This window comes from Tribolium castaneum, chromosome 5 (assembly GCF_031307605.1).
Source record: "Tribolium castaneum strain GA2 chromosome 5, icTriCast1.1, whole genome shotgun sequence".
Lineage (NCBI taxonomy): Eukaryota > Metazoa > Arthropoda > Insecta > Coleoptera > Tenebrionidae > Tribolium > Tribolium castaneum.
In genome coordinates, this window is record NC_087398.1 from 2,168,362 (window position 1) to 2,188,790 (window position 20,429).

Here is a 20,429-nt window from a genome sequence, read left to right on the forward strand (position 1 = left end):
TTCGCTGGTAATTGAAAGCGGTTTTTATTCCCGTTGTAATTTATTCAATCAGTTCCTGTTCGTGAGCAGCGCCGTCTTGAGATAAATAGAACGGAGGCGCGTATTTGTTTTCCCGCAGAGCTCATAATCGTCTAATTATAAAAAAAAATCGCGAAACAATGGATCTTTTGAATAATCACCAATTTGCGCACAAAGCTCCCGACAATAGGGTTGTGTCAGTTCATTAGTTAATGTTGTGTTTGCGACAAAGAGCAACACTAGCGCGTCTGTCGCCGAAAAAGACACTGCGTTAAAAATTTATTGGAATTGACAAATTACGCCAGTCACAATCCAATTAAATTGTTATCTGCATAATAATAAAAGCAGTATTGTCGTTTCTCTTCTACGTGCTTTAATTTATTATTCTCCCTTCTGCCTCTATTAAGCGGCGTTCCTGTAGCTGACGCGTCGCGGCGCATTGTATTGCCGTTCCGAATGTGTGTTATAGTTCCATTTTGCGAAATAATTATGCGGCGCTTGTTTACTTTTCTAATTGGATCCGCGCAAAGTATTCCATTTTCAATCTCGCAAATTAAACACAAATAATCAAACGACCTGGATTGACAGGTAATACCCACTTTTCGCAAACACGCGGCCCATTCTTGTTTCACCAGGATAATTGATTGCTGCTCGACCACATTATGTCAATACGAATCCATCACCAACAGTCAGAATTTTTCGAAAAAACTTATCTAATTCAGTGCCACAACAATTAACGTGAAGCAATTAATTAAACGGGCTTTATCGAACATGTTGCTGTTGTAATGCGATGACACAACATTTCCTTTATAAGTCAATGTTTACTCAATGATTGATCACAGCTGCTGCTGTAGTGCATTCCTGCTAATTAACTTGGCACATTTCATCAGCAAACGAAACAAAAGTTTGAAGCATAATAAGCTAGTCGGACATTTATAATTCTGAAACTTGCCAATTAAAAGTTGTGTCAAGTTTTTAAGCACAGACACACTGAGCTTAAGTTAACAAGCTGCAGTTTATTTATGTCTACTTGGGTAAATAAATATCTGAAAGCCTTCGATCTTAAATTCAAATTGGGGGCGACATGAAACACTCTGTTTTCCTGCAAACATCGCGCTTTTCTGCTTTCATCCTGCATTCGCGTTAAACGAGGAAATATGCGTTATCAATTTCGCCCTAACCGTGACAGAACCGAAGTGGATGAGAAAGTGGAAAATTTAAAACAAATTGATGTTGGGCTTCTTTGTACGATGATTGCATTCTGCTCTCAAATATTGTCAGAAGTTTGATTTCGGCGAACTTTGCTGAAGAGACACTTTGATGTGGTGTTGTTTGAAAAAGTTTCCAATTACTGCCAACAATAAGTTATTTGGGAAGTCTGCTTATTTGACAAAGAAAGATAAAGCAAGGCGTTCAATTGAAACGATTTCAGAAATGAAGTTAATGATCCTGCTAACACTTTGAGACGTTTCTCTTGTCACTCACACTCTGCACCCTCGTCCACCACTCCCGGGGAATAAATGATACCGACAGCTACTAAAATGTGGGTTTCACACCACTCCATACATCAGAGAACCTAAATAAATTCTTTGTCTATTTCTGGTTAAGAAGCGATTAATTTTTCGCCCAGTTTCGCTATCTGGCCTTGGCATGATGCATGGGCTGTAGATTTTCCGATGGAAGTTGACGTAATCGCGCACACATGCCAGCACTCCATCATGCATGATTGGCCGCCTGATTAAGACTTACGACACCTCCCGTCTGTTAATGCGGAAAAAATTTGGCCACGGCGGCGTAAATCAAGCTTTTATTTAGCAGGAATTATCGCAGGGAAAAATTGCCTTAATTTGATAAAAATGCTACATCGTGATTTATCGTCAGTGCCACTCCAAACTTTAAACACAGCGTCAAATCCTCTACAAGTTAACGATGATAAACGGCCATTTTTGCCAAACTAATATAATATGCATTTATGCAACGTGAAAATTTCAAAGCTTTAGATTTTAATAACTGTCAATGTTTCAGCACAAACCGTTTACATTTACTCGACAAGTTGTTTGATTAAATTTATTTCAAACACACATGCTTATTTGCAAAATAATATTCTGATCGTTTGTTAGAACACGGGTCAGCTTCCGGATGCATATTATGTGTCAGAAATAATCCGTGACCTGAAGAACTGAAATATGATTTTTTCTTTGAGCGAAATTTTTCTCGAGCTGAACGTTGAATAATAACATCAGCGGAAACTACGAATGCATAACATTTGAAAGGAGATAAATAAGTCGGGATCTAACGGAATTTATTTGATGAAAGGTTTTCCCTGAATTTTAAATAGGGACCCGGCAGGCATGAGAATCAATGTGTCGAAAAAATGCGTTAATTTTTAGTCGCTCAAGCAATTTTAAACTTATAATTAAGTGAGTAAACTTTGCAGAGAACAAACCTCCAAACTCCATCAAGAAAAATCGTTATTTCAGCGGCGAATTTATCGAAACTTGCCTGTTTTAATTACACAAATAGTGTTGAGCTGTCTGAGAGTAGAGGGTTTTGAAATGTAATCGCGTTAAAACGTCCGCAAACACCACCGTTCAGACAATATTTTAAAAAGGCATTAGAGAGTCTCGCATTGTGAGAAGTAAGATTAGATTTATGTAAAACGTGAAGAGCTTGCAACACACGAGATGCACTTTAGGTTGAGATGTCGCCACTAGATAGAGACATGGAAAGTGCAAGCTTAGGGAAAGCCGTTTCAAAAGCACTTCATCCGTAATACTTTTGTTACGTTAAAATGTTTACTGGAGAGGTTTTTCACAAACTTTTGGCCGATAAAGCAGAATTGTGCTAATCTCACAACAATAAAAACCGGTTAACAATCTTTTAATCCGTGCTTTAATCGATAATAATGCTCGCATTACGGTTAGTTAACGGATCGTAAACAATCAAAGCCGTTATAACCGCACGTGAGTTCACATGCTACAAGAGTGCGCTAAACCAGGACTACAGGTTATGGCTTCGCAGTTATTACCTTCATATCTGATCATGCTCCAGCGTTTAATATTCAGACCAAGAGAGCTAGTTTAAGGGGAAATGAAAACGAAATTTACAACCTGTGCCAATTTCCATACTAATTCAGACACTCGCTTGGGCTTCCATCAGATTCTACTTTACCTACTTTCTTCGCGCCAAAACTGGTTAATAAGTAATAAGAATTCAAACTAAGTGAAACGAGCCATCTCATTCAGAACATGGCAGTTTTCGGATAGTTTCAACTCGGTAATTTCAAACGATTTTGTGAGACTATTGTAACGTTAAAATCGGGACGCTTGCTCGATAAGTGGGTTAAAATACGTTGAAAATCAGGTCTTTGAAGCTGGGATCAACCAATCAGGAATCTAATGCAACTGGTAATTTGCTCTTGAAACTTCCCCAACCAGCACAGAGGAATAAATGAAGCATTGTTCGTAATTAAAGTTTTGGCAATTTTGGTGGATGCGCCGGGTTAAAAATTATATTAAAAATTTTCGGTGATTGACGAATTCAGTTTTAATTTTGGTGAATGTCGCCACTCTTTAAATACCCCAAATTAAAAATTAAGCGTCTTGACGTCCCACTTCGAATCCTTAATCTCGGGGCTTTTAACCTCCTTGACATTTCGGATCCAATTAATTATGAAGCGGTTAGTAAAGTTCCATAATTGGTCGAAATCCATTATTTACCGTGCAATTATTCGCGGTGAAATGATAAGCATCAACATTAGGAAGTTGTAGTCGCCTTCGGATAGTTAACAGGTTAAAGTTTGGACAGGGCGTCTAACTTGTGTGATATTAGATTCCAACCTCTGGGAACGCTGCAGCAAAGTTCGCTGGACGCTGATGCAATTGTTCGAAGCATTAATGACACTTCAGAAACTGAGGCTGTTTTGCTAACGTACCTTACTATCATTACCCGACCATTCTAAAACGCGCATCGCACCATTAATGGGAGGTGGAAACTCTCTAAACCCGAGTTGAATCATTAAAATGTCGCATCAGGCTGATGGAGGCCCACTATTCGAACAACTCTTCACGGAAATACAAAGCCGAGATAATATTTTCTTAGAGCGGATAAATTCGATTATGGGCGGAGGGAAATGTCGCTGTTTAATCCTCTCAAGACACGAAGAATCGCTATAAGGAGGTGAATACGGAGCGGCTTCCATAAATGTTGATGTTATTATTATAGAAGCGTTACGACAGTTTCCTGCTGGGTGCTCCTTTTGGGCGTGCATTAGCCATTAAGGCCTTAACATAAGCTAATTTTCTTAGATTGTGTGACGATAACTAGAAAGAACACTACGAACAGGTGGAGAAACAGGATTTTTGTGCTCCTATAATCCGGAAAGTTGACATTCTTTCAAGAAATTAAATTAGCCAGAACTGCCCTTCTCGCCCACGATAACGAATTAAAATCATCAATTTGAATAAAAGTTTGGATGTGATGTAACGGACGACTTTACTACCCATAAAACTTTCACTGGGGCAATATCAGGCCGTTTTATCTTGCTTTTAGCCGTATTAGAAACCTAAAAATACATCAGCCGACTAAAAAATAATTAAATCTGCCCCGAGATTGAATATTAAGGAAGCAATCTATTTTGCCAAAGTTATAATTGCCAAGTGAATAGCTTATTTAGATGCGCGTTCCAGCCAAATTAAATTACATGTCACAACTGGTAAAACCACGTTCTGAGCCAAACCCAAATATGCAAACACTATCTATTGATGATTTATGCACATAATTATAAATTATTAGTTCGTGGTGTGAAAATATTCAACCAGAAACATCAAATCGTGTTTTCCAAAAACTGGGACACGACGTAAACAGGAGCTGAGAGTTTTGTTATTCAACTAATCGAACAAGAACTGACGCATTAACTGTCACAAACACAAAAAGTGCACCAAATTAAGGACTTATTCCATGCTCCAATATATTGATTCTCGAAGCTCTAAAAACCCGATCTCACGTTCGAGGGGACTAATTCTTTTAGGTCTTTAACGTGATTAAGGACGAAAGTCGCCAAAAGTTAACGCACTACTTGTATTTTTTATTGTGACTCTTGATGATTTGATTGGTTTATTGACATGAGTCAGGTCTTCTGATCTGTAATATCGTTCATTTTTTTCCATTACTGGTAAACTTTCTACGATTCGTGCCGTGGTAAATTTATGAGAATAATAAATTCTGTAAGTAAGCAGGAGTAGACATGATCAAAATAAAAGAGAAAAGTTGGGTAATCATTTCCCGAGATTAAAGTTTGTTCCTATCAATACTATCACAAGTTATGATGCAGTTGCAAACTCAATTAATAGATAGGAAGACATTAGTTATTGATTCGCAGTGTCTGCACGAGAACATTTGCAGAGTTGGTATCAACTTGCACCTGAACCAAAGAAACTCTTGTAGCGAGTTTCATAATGAAACATTTAAGTCTAAACTTTTATTAGAGAGATATCTAGTTAGTTGTACACTCTACAAAGTAGATTTTTTGACTTAATCCTTAACATTTTTTGAAAATAAAACGTAAATGAGTAAAGTTCCAGGTTCGGGTAACGAGCCGCAGAGGATTTTAAAGCAAACCGCCCTAACGTAGTTGGTCCTTGGAGGCCCTCCCGATTGTTCTCATTGAAGAATAAGACTAATAACAGAGACGCGTGTGCTTCTAATCAGGCTAACTATAGCAGAGTGACGACGGGCACTCCTTTGCCAGAGATAGCAGGAAGCTCGTTAGTTCTTATCGCCTCGCTGGGGCAGTTGTCACAGATAAGGCTCCTTCACAAAGCCTATGCTTGATAGCAGTACGTTATAAAGCCGACAGTGTCTCGCAAGCACCTTCCGTGGGGGGCTTTTGGCACCTAATGAACACGCATTGTCTCAGTTTTTGGAAATTGTGTTGTAAATTCGAACCAAGTAAGTTTTATCGCAAACGAGAAAGGGTGCGCTATTGCTGTGTTAACAATAGTAAATCGTACGTGAAGGTTGCAAGGATACGGCTATCAAGATCGGAGGTCATCAGGATACGGCCAATACAAGGATTTAGGACGGTTTCTTGGACCCGGAGGTTATAACGGTTTTACACACGTCTACAAGCAATGCCGCCCACTTGCGACCCGCATTTTAATAACTGGATTATGATAAATGCTGACTGGGCTTTTTCGGGAATTTAGCTCTTGTTCGAAACTTTGAATAAATATATTTCTGGCTGTAAATTCGGTACACAACTGAAATATGGCTGAAGCCATCGTCGGCCAACGTTCGAGCTATTTTTCACTTATGCAAAACTACGTGATTTGAGAATGGGTCACGTAAAAGTGCGCTAGCAACACATGTCAAAGCGAAATAATAAAAATCGCTGTCGATTATTGTGCGGTCGGCGTCTATCGAGAAATTTGAAAATTCTCAGGTGAAAGGCAGCGGATTCTGCTGAGTAGGGTCCGGAAGGCATCGCTCCTAATTTCGTTGACGTTTTTCATAAAACGCCGGCCTTCAACAATTCGTGTTTATCTTTAGCCGAGATTGAATGACTGTGACACAGAGAGCATACTAAATAAAACAAGTGATCTCAGCGGGCCGCAACAAAGCTGAAAGAAACTATTCGGAGAGTCAAAGCAAATTGGGGCCGAAACGTCTTTTTGTCTCGATGTCTCGATCGCTTTAAACTTAATTATTTCGGGCAAAGTTGCAAGCCCTCGATATTCAATTAAAGTTTGCGCTTGAAACGAGGCAAAAAACTGAAACAGATGTAATTTGCGCGAGTTTTTGCCAACTTTAAAAATTAAATTCGAGACGAAACACGTTGATTAAGTTCGGCCAAGTCGGAAATCGGGTCGAAGCCACTTGAAAAACTCCAAAACAAACCCAATAATTTCCAAGCTTTTGCGACTGCCAACCGACATTTTTTTCGGGTTAACAGTTCAAGAAAGCGCAGCTTTGGAATTCGTACACGTAACATTTGGACGTGACAAGGTTAATTTTAAGGAACTCTTGTTGTACATTTCTCCGCCACGGATCGATTCCTTCAATTTTCTTTCATTATGGCCTGTTAATTAGATGGTTGAACAATTTTTAGCCAAAAATCTACTACTAATTAATTAGTTATTGCATTATTCAGCGATCATTACTGGCCATACTTCAGTTATATTGAATTGGTGATCATTTATTCACGCCGTAATGAAACTTTTAACGTAAATGTTACAAATGATGGATAATCTGTAATAAACAGTGGCTTACAAATGTTTCATGAGTAGTGCAGAAATTCATAACGGATTATTAACTATTACGAAAAATTATTCCGGGCCATTTTGGCGCCTTGGCAACTGTTCCAGCGCTTTAATTTATTTACCGTTTTACTATCTCGCCTTTTCATAGATCTTTCCGGCACAATGGCCCAATAATTATTTATTATCGTCGCTTTTCGCCGTCCACATCCTCCATATTTTCCCTTTATTTGGATTTCTCCACGTGTGTGCCGGGAAAGAAAATGCGTACGTCAGATCATGTTTCGGATATAAGTTAGAATAAGCACCCTCCCTAGGCACATTGCGGATATCAGACACGCAGGTCCTGCAGGATTCCTGCAAATTCCTGCGTGTTCCGTTCCTATTTCAGGCGGAAAATGTAACTGAGCGAAAAATTGTTCTGTACATTGTTTATCTCCAGAAAGTGGAAACATGCATGTAGGTGTATCACAAACGCTCGACGACTCTAATTAATAGTCGCATAAAAGCAAACACAGATACGGAATTTCAACGGGAATTAAAGCGCACGAAATACGTGCATTCCACGGCCGAAAAAAGCGCCATTCCCGGAACGAACCGCACTTTATCCAGCTTTTTGTTTCGCGCACTTGGCACTTGTCGGCCATGAAGATAAATAACAATTATACGGATATATAACTTCAAGGAACGAGAGGGTTTAGCGATGAATGGGCTTTCTGGGTCAGGACAAGTCTCAAGTCATCTTATTCAGAATAGGTCTCGCTTATTGGAGAATAAACCCTTGTCACTTGTGAGGGTCTAGGTCGAAAAAATTGTATCGTCTCGAAACAGAATTTTATTCCTCGCTAATGCACTCAAATGGCAAAGTTGTGCATTCTGCGGAATGGAAAAAACTCCCCAACTTGAAATTTTGCGAACAGTTCTTATCGCTTTGAAGCCTAATCTCGGGCAAGCAGGTATTCGTAGAAAACTCGTTCTTTTAGTTTGTTCCAACAAGCCGGGCATGACGAGAATAGATAATCCGTTTGTTTTAATCAAGTTACGTTGCATGTGTTGAAATAAACTCGCCGATGTACGCTTTGTTCCAATTAAAACGACTCGTGTTGCGTTTTTTTATAAAACTTCGCAAAAGTGGGAATATTACACTGACAAAGCCCAGACGGCGTAATCCTTTTTCGTCTTGCGAATTCACAGTTTAGCAGAAGAAGGATGAGGCGGTTAAACAAATGACCACACCATGAATCAACAGTTCTATTCCCAACTCGGTTGAAAGCCGCCAGAGACATGGCCGATAGAATAATGCATAAAGGACAAACAGCTGGATCGCTAGTGCTACCTGGAGTAGTTTCTTGATGACGATTTACTAAAACGCTAATCTCAGCTCCTAACTTTTTAATGGAAAAGTTGGGCGAGACTCGGTGACCCATTTTATGCAAAATGGATTTTCACTTTGTTAAATAAAACACTGGGATATGTACAAGACCGCGCTCGCTTTTGCATTATTAAAATGTTCAGCGGCAAGTCAAATAATATCAATGTGACTTGGATTTGTGAATGAAACTCGTAGAGTGCCGAACTAATAGCCCATAAACCTGCATTGAAATATGGTAAATGGGTGTCATAACAATCCGATCCCAAGTTTCTGCGTCTTGATTAAGTTTAGCTCGTAATTTTATTTACTAATGGCTCAGCTACCACGTCTCAAAGCAATAAAAGCTCGGTAAATCTATAAACACTGGTTTAGAGGCCATGAAAGCGTTATTTAGAAGCTTTTGTCTCGTTGCCGCCAACACACTGAGTGAGTGCGCTTAATTCAGTTTATAATCCCGAAATAATTTTAATATCAACTGAGATTCACTACTCTAAAGCTTTCGATAAAGTGCCGCAATTTAACCCGAACACTGCAAGATAGGATTATCGGGCTTTAAGTGCGCGAGCTAGCAAATGATTTTCCATTAAGAGGAGTGCTCTTCAAGTGTTAATAAAAACCGTGTAAAATCACACGTGTCGGCTTTGGCCTGCAATCATGGGGAAATAACTCGGTGGCATTTGTAAGATAAGACGCAAAAAGCCGAGGACCACAATCAACTCCACTTAGCCGACAACTCACACACGGCACAGAGATATTAGCTGCCAGGACTGCCACCTTACAGGCACATAAACCCTCCATGATCCGCTCTATTGAGACGTCTAGAGTTGTTAAGGTCCGCTTTTCTGACAGCACTCCAGTATCAGCTTATTGTCTTTGAAATTTACGAGGGACCAGATGCCTTTTTTGTTTATTCGCAAATCAAACGCAATGGGAAATTGTTGCGTTAAAGCGAGTTTCCATTTCGAGAAGTTGAAAAAGAATCATTAGCTTCGTTTTATCAGCTCAGTGAGAATGGAGCTCGAGATTGCTTCTTCATAATACCGAGTCCTTTTTGATTAGAGGAAGGAAAGTGAGCTTTTTGATTTGGAGACGGCCAATTCGGTTCCAGCACAAAAACACCATGATTATTTTCAAACACACGGACTTGATAAATCAAACATGAGTTTTCAATTAATTTAAATTGGATTCATATATTTATGAGTTTATTTTCAAACGGAAAATCTGCCTCACATCGCTGGCTCATTAGCAATAAAAACACACAAGCAATCGATAAATAATTGTTTTAGGTATTTGCAAAATTAATTTTTGTTGACGCTGATTAAAAAACTACACGGGTCAACAAATCATTTTCAATTTGTTAGTTAAATACGATTTTTACGACAACTGATTCATTCGTTACAAATAAATCAATCTTTCCTCCCACTTTGTGTTTAGTGTTTCAGCAAAACTTTCAAAACTATGTTAACAAACCCCACATATTTTACATTTTACCCCCAAAATCAGTTACAAAGAAACTTTAGTTGTAAACAAACGCTCAGATGTTATACAAACTTTTACGTTCAAAGCAAATTTCCTAATTATACTCGAAGAAGTTCAAGACAGAGAAGTTTGAATAAATAAACAGGTTGATTAATTTTTCCAGTAGTGATAATCAGCATTTTAGAATACGAATTAGTTTTTATCTTTAGTGCATCTTGAGTGTAAAGTGTGAACAATAATCGTGTTGATTTGAAATTTGGGAATGTGTTGCAGCAGTTGCAGCTTTGTAACCAAAGAGCATAAATTAAGTGTAAAATTGTTCCACGCTGCAAAGGTTTAACAAGCATTTGCAAATTATGGACCAAATTGTGCTTGTACATTATAGAGCAACTCTCAATAAAAATAGCAAAGTTACAATGTGCCTTTTAAAGCTCTTAGCTCTATCGCAATAAACTAGTAGATTTAACTGTAACAGCTTTCCTAACAAGGATTTCGCAACATATGAGAGTCCTAGACAAAAATTATAGCGGTTACAAGGAGTCTGGGTTTTATTAAACGCCCGGAAACCCGTCCAATTATTTCCCGAAATTATTAGAGAAACTAAGTTGGACAAAATGGCTCTTTAAATTGTTATACGACTAGCGGGCTTGTTTCTGCGATCTCGTATCCATTTTCCATGATAAATGACCGCATTATGAGCCAAATCGACGCTTAAACATGCGATTCTAATAAATGATGGTGATATATCGGCACCTTTTGTGTATCTCCGAACCCATAAATATGACGTTATTTCCGCAATAAACGCGTTTTTTCGGCGTCATTACCGCACAAATTTTCGGAGATTTGCCCAAAATCGAGAGGAGAAATTTTCCATGTGAATGCAACCGTTGGAATTATTTTCATAGACAAAACGTTCTTTGTAATAAACCCTTCAATGTAACCACCTGGAAATATTCCCCGGCGTCACACAGCCTCTTCTATTTTTCTGGATATGAGTCTTGTCGAGACTAGCAGGAATTTTACATGACGTGCCTGCAGGACAATTTAAAGCAGCCAGGAGCTGTCCAAATGGGAATGCGCAAGGAATTTCAAAGGAATGTAGCGAACGCTTCGTTCCAATTTTTCCCGCAGTTTATGGCGCGTTTATTAGTTTTGCACCTAATTTATAAACAAAAATGCCAATGGATGGAATAAATAATTGTTGTATTTCAGTTTATTTGATTTATTTGAACGTGTGTTAAATACAGTAGTCGAGGATTTATGGACATGTTACGGCACGGGACATAATTTTCTTCTTTCTCGACGCGCCAGACCGGAATTATTAAAACTTCTATTATAATCTTTTACGACGATCATCCCGGAATTTTATTCCTTCCAGAACGTGTAATAGTAGTCAAAAGGGAAATATAATACCCCCCGGCTACAGACAGCGCTTTTCCTGAAATATGCGAGATAAATTGGCCATCTAGTTCGGCTGAGCCGGAATAGTTCCGCATTCGTCGTAATTTGCTAAAGCTGCATGAAGATAAAACATGCGCATTTTTCCGCCGAAACAAACTAACCCACACCATTAATTTCCGTCGACACACTAATATGCATGTTAAAGACTGCATTTGCATTATTTAGAGGAAGTCTTAAATTCCTTATAAGCTTCAAGATTTATTATTGCTTCGTAAAGTTTCCTGAAGAAGCTCGGAGCATGCCAAAGGCTTATAGGCCCTATGACCGATAGACTCGATGATTTATCGGGCCATTACCTACGCGTCACTGAATATTGCCCGACTTACGGCTCTTTTAATTTAAACTTACCGCACGTTCGCGTCACGCCTCCAAATTTTGTTTTAATCAAACGTAACAAGTCACCTTTTACGCGTAAAATTCGCAGCATGTGGCCATTTCTCATCACATCAGCTGAAATTTTACAGCTTCGTTTCATCCTCCTTATGTAGAATAAAGCCATAAATCTCGCATTTCTTTCCCTGAAGTTAATTTCCCAACTGGGTAATTTTTTTAAAAAGTTCCATTGTTTACACCGTACTTAAAAAAGCATTATTTCATCTTCCCGGCCCCGTCGTTTATTTTATTTGGTTTCTTTTCCCAATACCAAGACCCGTATTTTGCCAAGGTTCGATGAGCACTCGAAATTGGGAGCCTTTGAGTATTCCAGTCTGCAGCAAACGGGTCGCAAACAGATAAGCAGCTTGGCCGAGATGTGTTCGTGGCCACTAGCCCTCAATAAATGTCATATCCTGCAATTTTCTCGTTTGCCGATTTATGGCAATCGCTCTGGTCCAGTTATTGTGGAGTTTAATTGATCGTAAAACCTTAACATATTTTCTAACATGTAAAAGCCGCCGATAAGAATTGATTTATAACGTCGAGATACTCCGACGTTTTATTATCTCCTCCCCGTATTAATGCTTTTTATTTTTCGATAGGGTAAGTGTATCGCGTTATTGCTTCCATTCCATCGCCAAACTGATCGATTTTTGGCTCGGCTTGGCAGCGAGGTGATGAAATTTAGACAGACGTTTCCTTCACAGCTCATTTCCGCTTTTATGCGGCGACTATACCATTAGCCGTTTTATCAATAGGGCTAAGTAATTGCTTATGCGTATCACATCAACTCTGATATACTCCATTTCTAGTTCCAAACGTCTGCCTTACGAAGGGATTAACCTAGGATCGTATACTTGCGGTGGGGGAACTTGTTATAAATTCATTATATAAATGCGCCTCGGTGTATTGAGCTCTAGCCGGAAATTTAGCACAAAATGTGCCACAATTTAAATAAATAATTCAATTAGACCAACGTCCATTATTAATCACCTCGTCTAGTGTGAATCTATTTTATTTTCCCCATAACTTTCACAAATATCTGATTCTGGAATCGTCAATCTTCTTTATTAGTTTCGGTGTCACGAAGTTTTCAAATACAACTCAAATTCTGGAGGTGATGCGGTTTAATATTTAATTTGTCTTTCTAGACAAGGAGTTTTCGAAGCAATATCCAACTTGTCAGTTTCCTAGTTGTCATTAATTTTATTGCACTTGACTGTCTTTCGTTGCACGTAAGTTTTGAACTCGACGACAACGTGGGCCGAATCGAAAAATATGAAAATTCATTTTGCAACAACGCAATTATAAAATTTCATTTTATCCAGGACACATAAAAACGACATTACGACGGAATTTATTGACCCATAGCTGGAATAAAAAATTTTATTAGCTGTAAAATTTCGGGTTATCTTGACGCAGCTGTCTAATGCTTGCAAAGGATAATGGCAGTGGCAGTGACACTGAGCGGTTCCTTGAATAGATCGCGTGAGGGTTGGAATAATTGCGACTTGTCGTTGTGGTAAAATATTTGCGGGAGTGCCACAGCCAGAAAAGTAAAGATAAAGAGGCAAAACGGCAGCAAATACAATTAAAAGTGAAAAGAAATAACTTGTAGTAAAATTTAATTTTAAATAATTTTGCCCGGCGCATCCACCATTTTTACATATATGTTTCCGTAACGTAAATAATTGCCGAGAGTAATTTTAAAGACGACAAATGAGCAAAAAAACAGCAACAAACATAGACTTTGTAATTCAGGAGCCAGCTAGCAATTTCTTTGATGGCACATATCTAAAAATGTGCGAACAATTTGAGTGAGTTTTTTATTGAATGTAAAAATTTATCTCTGCCAGCGCGAGCGTCCAAGATAATAGCTTATTGCCAAGATCACAGTGCCCTCATAATATATCAGAGAGACTCTCAGGGATGTATAAATATATATCGCCAGTAACTTCCGAGCGAGAATAGGTTCTAAATAATTGATTGCTCTGTAACACATTTCTGTATCCGACGTTTTGTATTTTGCTCCACCGTTGGTGTTGTTTTTGCGCTTAAGATTTATGGTCGTGTTGCACAGCTTTTTATAACTTGTATAAAAAGAAAATAAGTGTTGGGCAAGTAATAGAGTTCGAGTATTCGACTGGCGTGTCTATAAAAGAAAAGTATCGATGGAAAATCAATTTCCCCATTGTTAAAATTGCCAAAACCGGTCCTTATCTCCGAATTTCAATGAGAATTTCTTTATAAATTGCTGATTTCCAGCTAAATGGATTGAAAAGCCAAACATTCGCCCGGATTGGAATTCACAGCAGCTGAAGTATATAATCGAGTCGGTCGCATATATCGTTCAGCCAGATTTGTGGCCAACATTAGCCGAGTACGTGAAATGGTGCAAGATTCCTTGCACCGAAATTTTGGCTCCAATCGAAAAAACAAAGCGAATAACCCAGTCAATTTGAATTGGAAACCGCAGCTTTGTATCCTATGTGTTTCCCATTTAATTTAACGCGATAATCCAAGCCACACGTAATTTCCTCCCAGTGCGTTCCCCTGATGTCCTTTCAGGCAATACGCAAAAGTCGAACCCAATCCGTTCGAAGGACGAACCGCGAAAACGACCGCAGGCAAATTGGCTCAACGGCTGAAGTTAAATTCCCAAACGCCAAAGATGCTCCCCATCCGCTTCGTTTACCTTACCAACATCTGAATCCAAGACGTCAAGCGGTCTCCCGCATCATATATAAACACACACCCGGAAGTAGGATGTTTTGCGACAACGATTCCGGGAAATGGAGATCTTGTCGCATCAAATTTAAATCAAACACCGGAGAAAAAACAACTCTGAGGCAATAAAAATGCAAAAAATGCAGTAATTTCCAATTCAAGCATCTAAGACAATCCAGGAAATACTTTCTCAAAGTTCAAATTTGATAAACAAACCACAATTTTAACGTTTACATTAAAGAACATGTGAAGCAATTAACGTAAATATGTCTTGCCTGGCGCATCCACCAAAATTAATTTTTGTATTTTTCATTTATTCTTTATTTTATTAAGTTGTGTGATTTTGTATAGGTATAACAAATACTTTAAATTGTATACATTTTTGCAATAAATAATTTTAAAAAGTGCAAACAGTTAAAAAAAAAGTAAAAAATATTTTACCCGGCGCATCCACCAAAATTACATAGTTTAATTTTGTGCAACAAACACTTGGTGTTTTACACTTAAACCCTACTACAGTCTTTCTTAGTAATTTTTAAGTAGTTTAGATGCTACAGCTAATTTTTTTTAATTCTAAAATAAAACAAAAAGTTTTTGCGATTGCCCAGCAAATTTCAGCAAAAGGCGATGAGCGATATCTTTGTGCTTGTCAACCCTCTTAAGCTCGTAACTATCGCTCATTCCCAGCTGCGAGCTTACACACATGGGCTTGTCTTAACCTCCAAAGCGTAATTACACGGGCGTCGGAATAATTTTGCCTTGGGAGAGGTTTTATGATCGGCTGAAAATGCGTCACATTGTGCTTTTTCAGGCTTTGCAATTTTAAAGTTTAGTGGAATAGTTTCAGGAAGGAATGTATCGATCGGGTGTTTAGGTAAATTGATGGCTGAAAAACGAGCTACAATAAAAATGATGAATACGCTGAAAGGTTTGCTGGGAAAGAGCAATATCGCCTGGTGCTATCAAGTAATTAAACCGTGATGTAGTGCGTTGGCGGCCAAATAATCAAATTCTGAATTGTGTATTAGTAGAATGGATTTATGGATGGGTTTAACATAAAATCGGCAGATTGCATAATCTGATGGGAAAATATCTGGAATAAAGTTGACGACGCAGCTGATTGTATTTACGGGTATTTGACTCAGGTTCGAGGCAAGCGGACTTAAAAACTTTATAAAACCGATGGATTTGTTATATGATGGAATATATTTTGGTGGAAAGTTTCATTTGGCTGAAATAACGTCGTTAGGTTTGAAAACCGCTCGGGGGCGAGTGGATAAAGTCGAACATCTTCACTGGGTTGTAAAAAATTTATTTAGCTATGGAAAAACAGGGAGTTATCGATGTTGTAATTAAAGTCGGATGAAATTTATTCAGAGCTGAGATTTCGGACGGCAATCTATCAGTAGCGATCTTTAAAAGCAATAAAAGTCGAACGTAAATGGCAGTAAATTAATTTATTTGAACAGAGCAAATCGCTTTATTTGCTAGATTGGTCTTTTGTGGGCGAAAAAACTTTCCCAATGTTAATTAGAGAGCCCCTACATAATTAACACGGCGAACTTAAGTACACTTTATTCTTCCCTTATTTATCTTAATTGCTCCCAAAGCCGCGAGGTTTGTCATTTTACGATTTCGGATTAAAATAATTCCATTTTAAAAATGTTGGACGCCTTTTCGCCTAATTTATAAGCGGAAATTAAAGCCTGCTCCGTGAGATAATTCAGAAGCAAGATTTTAATTAGGCATACTTTACGGACAATCGCTTGAATCGAGCTTTTTAAAAATAGAGCGACAGCTGAAATGGGTCTTTATTCCTTATTGATATTAATGGTCCCTCCGGTTCTACACATTTCAATTCGGGGAGATAACCACTGCATGCACCTGAATTTTATAAAATATCCAAGTGAGTACACTCAAACTGAAATATTGCGGACGTCTTTTACTCCATACATCCCAAAGGTGACGGCGAGAATATAAAACGTAATGGATTGCGGCTTTTTGCTCATTTTTACGTATCGTATTTACACTGACATCTGCAACGCCCCTGTTCCTTTATTAAGAAAGACTTACTCCAACCAACAATTGAACTCAATAAACAACCCACCTACGACATTCCGTCTCCGAAAACGGCCAGACTATGCAAAGTTATCGCAATCTAAAACAAAGGCGGCTCATAATGACACCATAAAGTGCGTTTTTATGAAAATGTTTCCTCGGTGGTCCAAACATCGAATTAAATTTCCGCCTAGTCGCTAAAGCGATTATCTTTATGTGCTTCCATTTTTCAAACTCAGGTTTAAAAGACATTTGCCAGACAAGCTCGCAATATGAAGATAATTATTCTCGACGGTTTGTCATACCTCCAGTCGTGCCTCACTAATCCCGTAATTAATGAAATTCCGAATTACTCACTGCAAAAATGTAAGGATTAGGACGAACAAATTCCCATAAACGCGGGACATAGTCCGTGTTTTTTCGGCAAGTTTTTCTCCAATTTGTAATTTATCACGCAACCGCGAAACCTTATCAATTTATCATCCACCAAAGGAGCTTTTTTTAATTAAACCATTTTTACTTGACCCGACACGTTTTATTTCGCAGATTTGCCGAAATTCTGGGTCGAAATCCCCTCATTGTTTAATTTTTTCGCTCTAGTGCAAGTCTAAATGAATGCTAATCTGGCATTGTGCAAGTTTGTGGCCGACAATAGAAACGTGGCGGGCGGGATTAGTGGTGTATATCTACCCCTGTTTTCCGAGTGACCTCGCGCAAACTTAATCCCGAATATTCCGCCGTGTCAAAGACAAAATGGCTTTAAAGAGGAGCTTTTTAAAAGCCCAAGATCGATTGGTTGTGTGAATTTTTTCACCTTAATTCAATTAGTTTTATGGTTTCCTTATTTCGCCTGTAATTAGGACAAGGCGTAATGGCCCTGGACGCGTCAAATTGAATTAAAAACGTTAATTTGATTCATTAGGACGTTTGTCGCTTTCGCGAGACACTTGTTTCAATTGGATCGCCCGATGAATATTGATGTTAATAGAACTTTCCCTCTTGCGTGGAAAGTGCCTCAAGGAAAGCCCCTTTTTCCAGTTGACCTCTTCGGACCCCCATTTTTCCACGACCTGCCCTCTTGACCCCTCTTACAGCACGACGCGTGTTAAGACCGTGATGTATGAGCGTCGTCTATTTGCATGCCGATGGTCTCCGCCCATTTTTCTTTCCTTTACTGCCTCAACGTTTATACACATAAAAATGTTTCGCCCCGCTATCGCAAAAACGTGCGAGTGTAAAAATAACCACCCGGAATGCTGTGTTGATACAAATCTGAATCAAGGGAGTTGGCAATTACTATTTGGAAAAATAGTATCTGGTGTAAGTGATGAAATAAATTTGCGGCGCCTCTGCAATCCCAGTTGTATGCAGAGTGTGAAGAGGTCGTCGTTTCGTGGCGGAGTACAGGATGCAACTTTGATTAAACTCTTAATCTTCTTGACAAACAAACCACTCCGGTGCGAGCTAAGCCCTGCATTAAAATGCAAATGGCACATTCTTGGAGATTTTTGAATAATTCCAGTTATACAAATAAAAATCGGGCGTTTCTCGGATTATTCAAATGCGAGTGAAAACGATGGCCGCCGGAGATTAACATGCAAAAGTGTGCTTGGACTAACAGTTTAATTACACGACAAAGGAGTGATTGCTTTCACTAAAACAAGAACGCGTTTTTACTAAGCTCTCGAACACTCGTCCAATTAATCCCCCGAAACAAACTTCACATGCAAACATTCCTATTTATTTCTTAATCAATTCGAATAAACTCCGGGTTTGAATTCCTGAGCAAACTTTACACGAACCTTAAAAGCCGAAATTTAAATTTCAATATGTTTTACTTTTGCCCGCTTTGGAGAAAATAGCAAGGAGTCGGAAGTTTGTCGCCCTTTCTTTGGAACTTTACTATTACCAAACAATGTAGCTGCACTGAGCATTTTATCCTTGCATACGGAATTGAATCGTTCGCTCAAAATTCGCTAGATCCGAATTTTTTCGCGGAAAATATTACATAAAGTTCTGTATCAATATATAAACCCTGAAAAATATCAGCGATAAAGTAGCTTAGCGTCAAGAAAGGCCATAACAATATTGCTATCGTTACATTGGGATCACCGATTCGTACACGAGACCCAGCTCTAGTTGAATACAAAGTGCAAATTCATTCAAATTTTAAACATTTATTAGATGATTTTTTAAGATACAGCCGCAGTGTTAATACAACGCCCGAACTTTTGCAAGTGCTCCGATTAGAGAATTTTTCTTCACAATAAAACATCGACAAGGGAAAGCTGTTCAAATTCCTTATTCGTAATTCTATTAGAAGCAACCAAATTTCGTGAAAGTCGGTTATCAATCAGCCGGCTGACAAATATGTCTTTCAGAACCAATTTTCATTTTTCAATTCAACTGATTCAGTCTGTATTGTGAACTTTTCCCCGCAATTTTCAACAGCAACACCCTAATATGGCACAAATGCAAATCAGCAAAGTTGGATCCGCGAGCATTGAAATAAATAAAACGAGCACGGCGGCGCAAAAAACTTATTCCATACTCGCGTTTTAATCCTTTTATTGAATTCGCTGCAAGGAACTAATCGTGTGATTTCGGAAAGCGAAAGCGTACACAAACCGGAAAGCAGAGAAAATTTACCACAACACAGAGGACAATTTGCTATTCTGTTTTCATCTCATGGGACCAGCATGTGGTTCAGCAACACCAAACTCCTTGATATTTGCACAGAATGCACAAAACCCTTTCAGAGAGAACACATAAAGAGACCGAGGGCAACATTATTCGCTTTTCGGATCCCTATTACACGAGGAAATAAGAAAAATGGTTGCAAGTGGGTTATTTAATCACCTGCGAAAGCAAGCAAGCTCACACAAGGCTTCACTTACACTAATTAGGTGAAATTCGGCCCGCGAATAATAAAAAATACATTTCATTAAATTAATCTCCCGTTAGCGTGGGGTTTCCCTTTCATAAATTTAAAAATGTAGATTTTAGAGAGCTGTATTCTTCAAGGTACGAAACATTTCAGGTTCCATTACGCTTTTATTTATTTCCCTAAGCAAAATCCCGAAAGATTAACCTAAGCGGCACTTTACAAAATTAAGTACATGCCTGTGTTGTCAGTCCGATCCCAGTCAGGTCTCTGAAGCTTCGGAAAAATAAAAGTAATAAATACCGGTCCCCGACAAAGTCCATAATTTATATCCCTGTATTAAAAAGCGAGAAACAAAAATATTAAACAAGTTTTCGATAGCGAAAAATATTGAGAAATTCAATTTTACGACAAGGATATCCGGGAAGTTTACACGTGCTACGCAGTTAACTTGCTCGAGTTACGTGTTAGAAACTCAATTTAATAAAAATTTCACTCGACGAAATATTCAAGTCTGCAGCTGTGCCAATTATGAGATAAGCCTCCCAAAAACAGATATGATGGGAAATTAAGACTTGAAGCGCATTTTGATTATCACGTATCTCAAAATTACACAAATTCGAATTATCCTTATATACATCGAAATGAGGCTCTTAATTTAACACCATTCGAGGCTGCGAAACATACAAACAGACCAGAACGTGACCGGGATTAATGGAGATCCCAATCATTCGAGCGCTCATTTATTTATAGGCCAGACGCATAAAACACCGCATTTGTTCCTACACTTTGCATTTCG

At 38.5% G+C, this 20,429-nt stretch overlaps 1 protein-coding gene across 1 annotated transcript in view; it reads right to left on the reverse strand.

Annotated features, from left to right (window-relative positions):
• Positions 1–20,429, reverse strand: part of Schip1 (Schwannomin interacting protein 1) — a 60,972-nt gene that overhangs the window by 32,785 nt on the left and 7,758 nt on the right. The window lies entirely within an intron of this gene.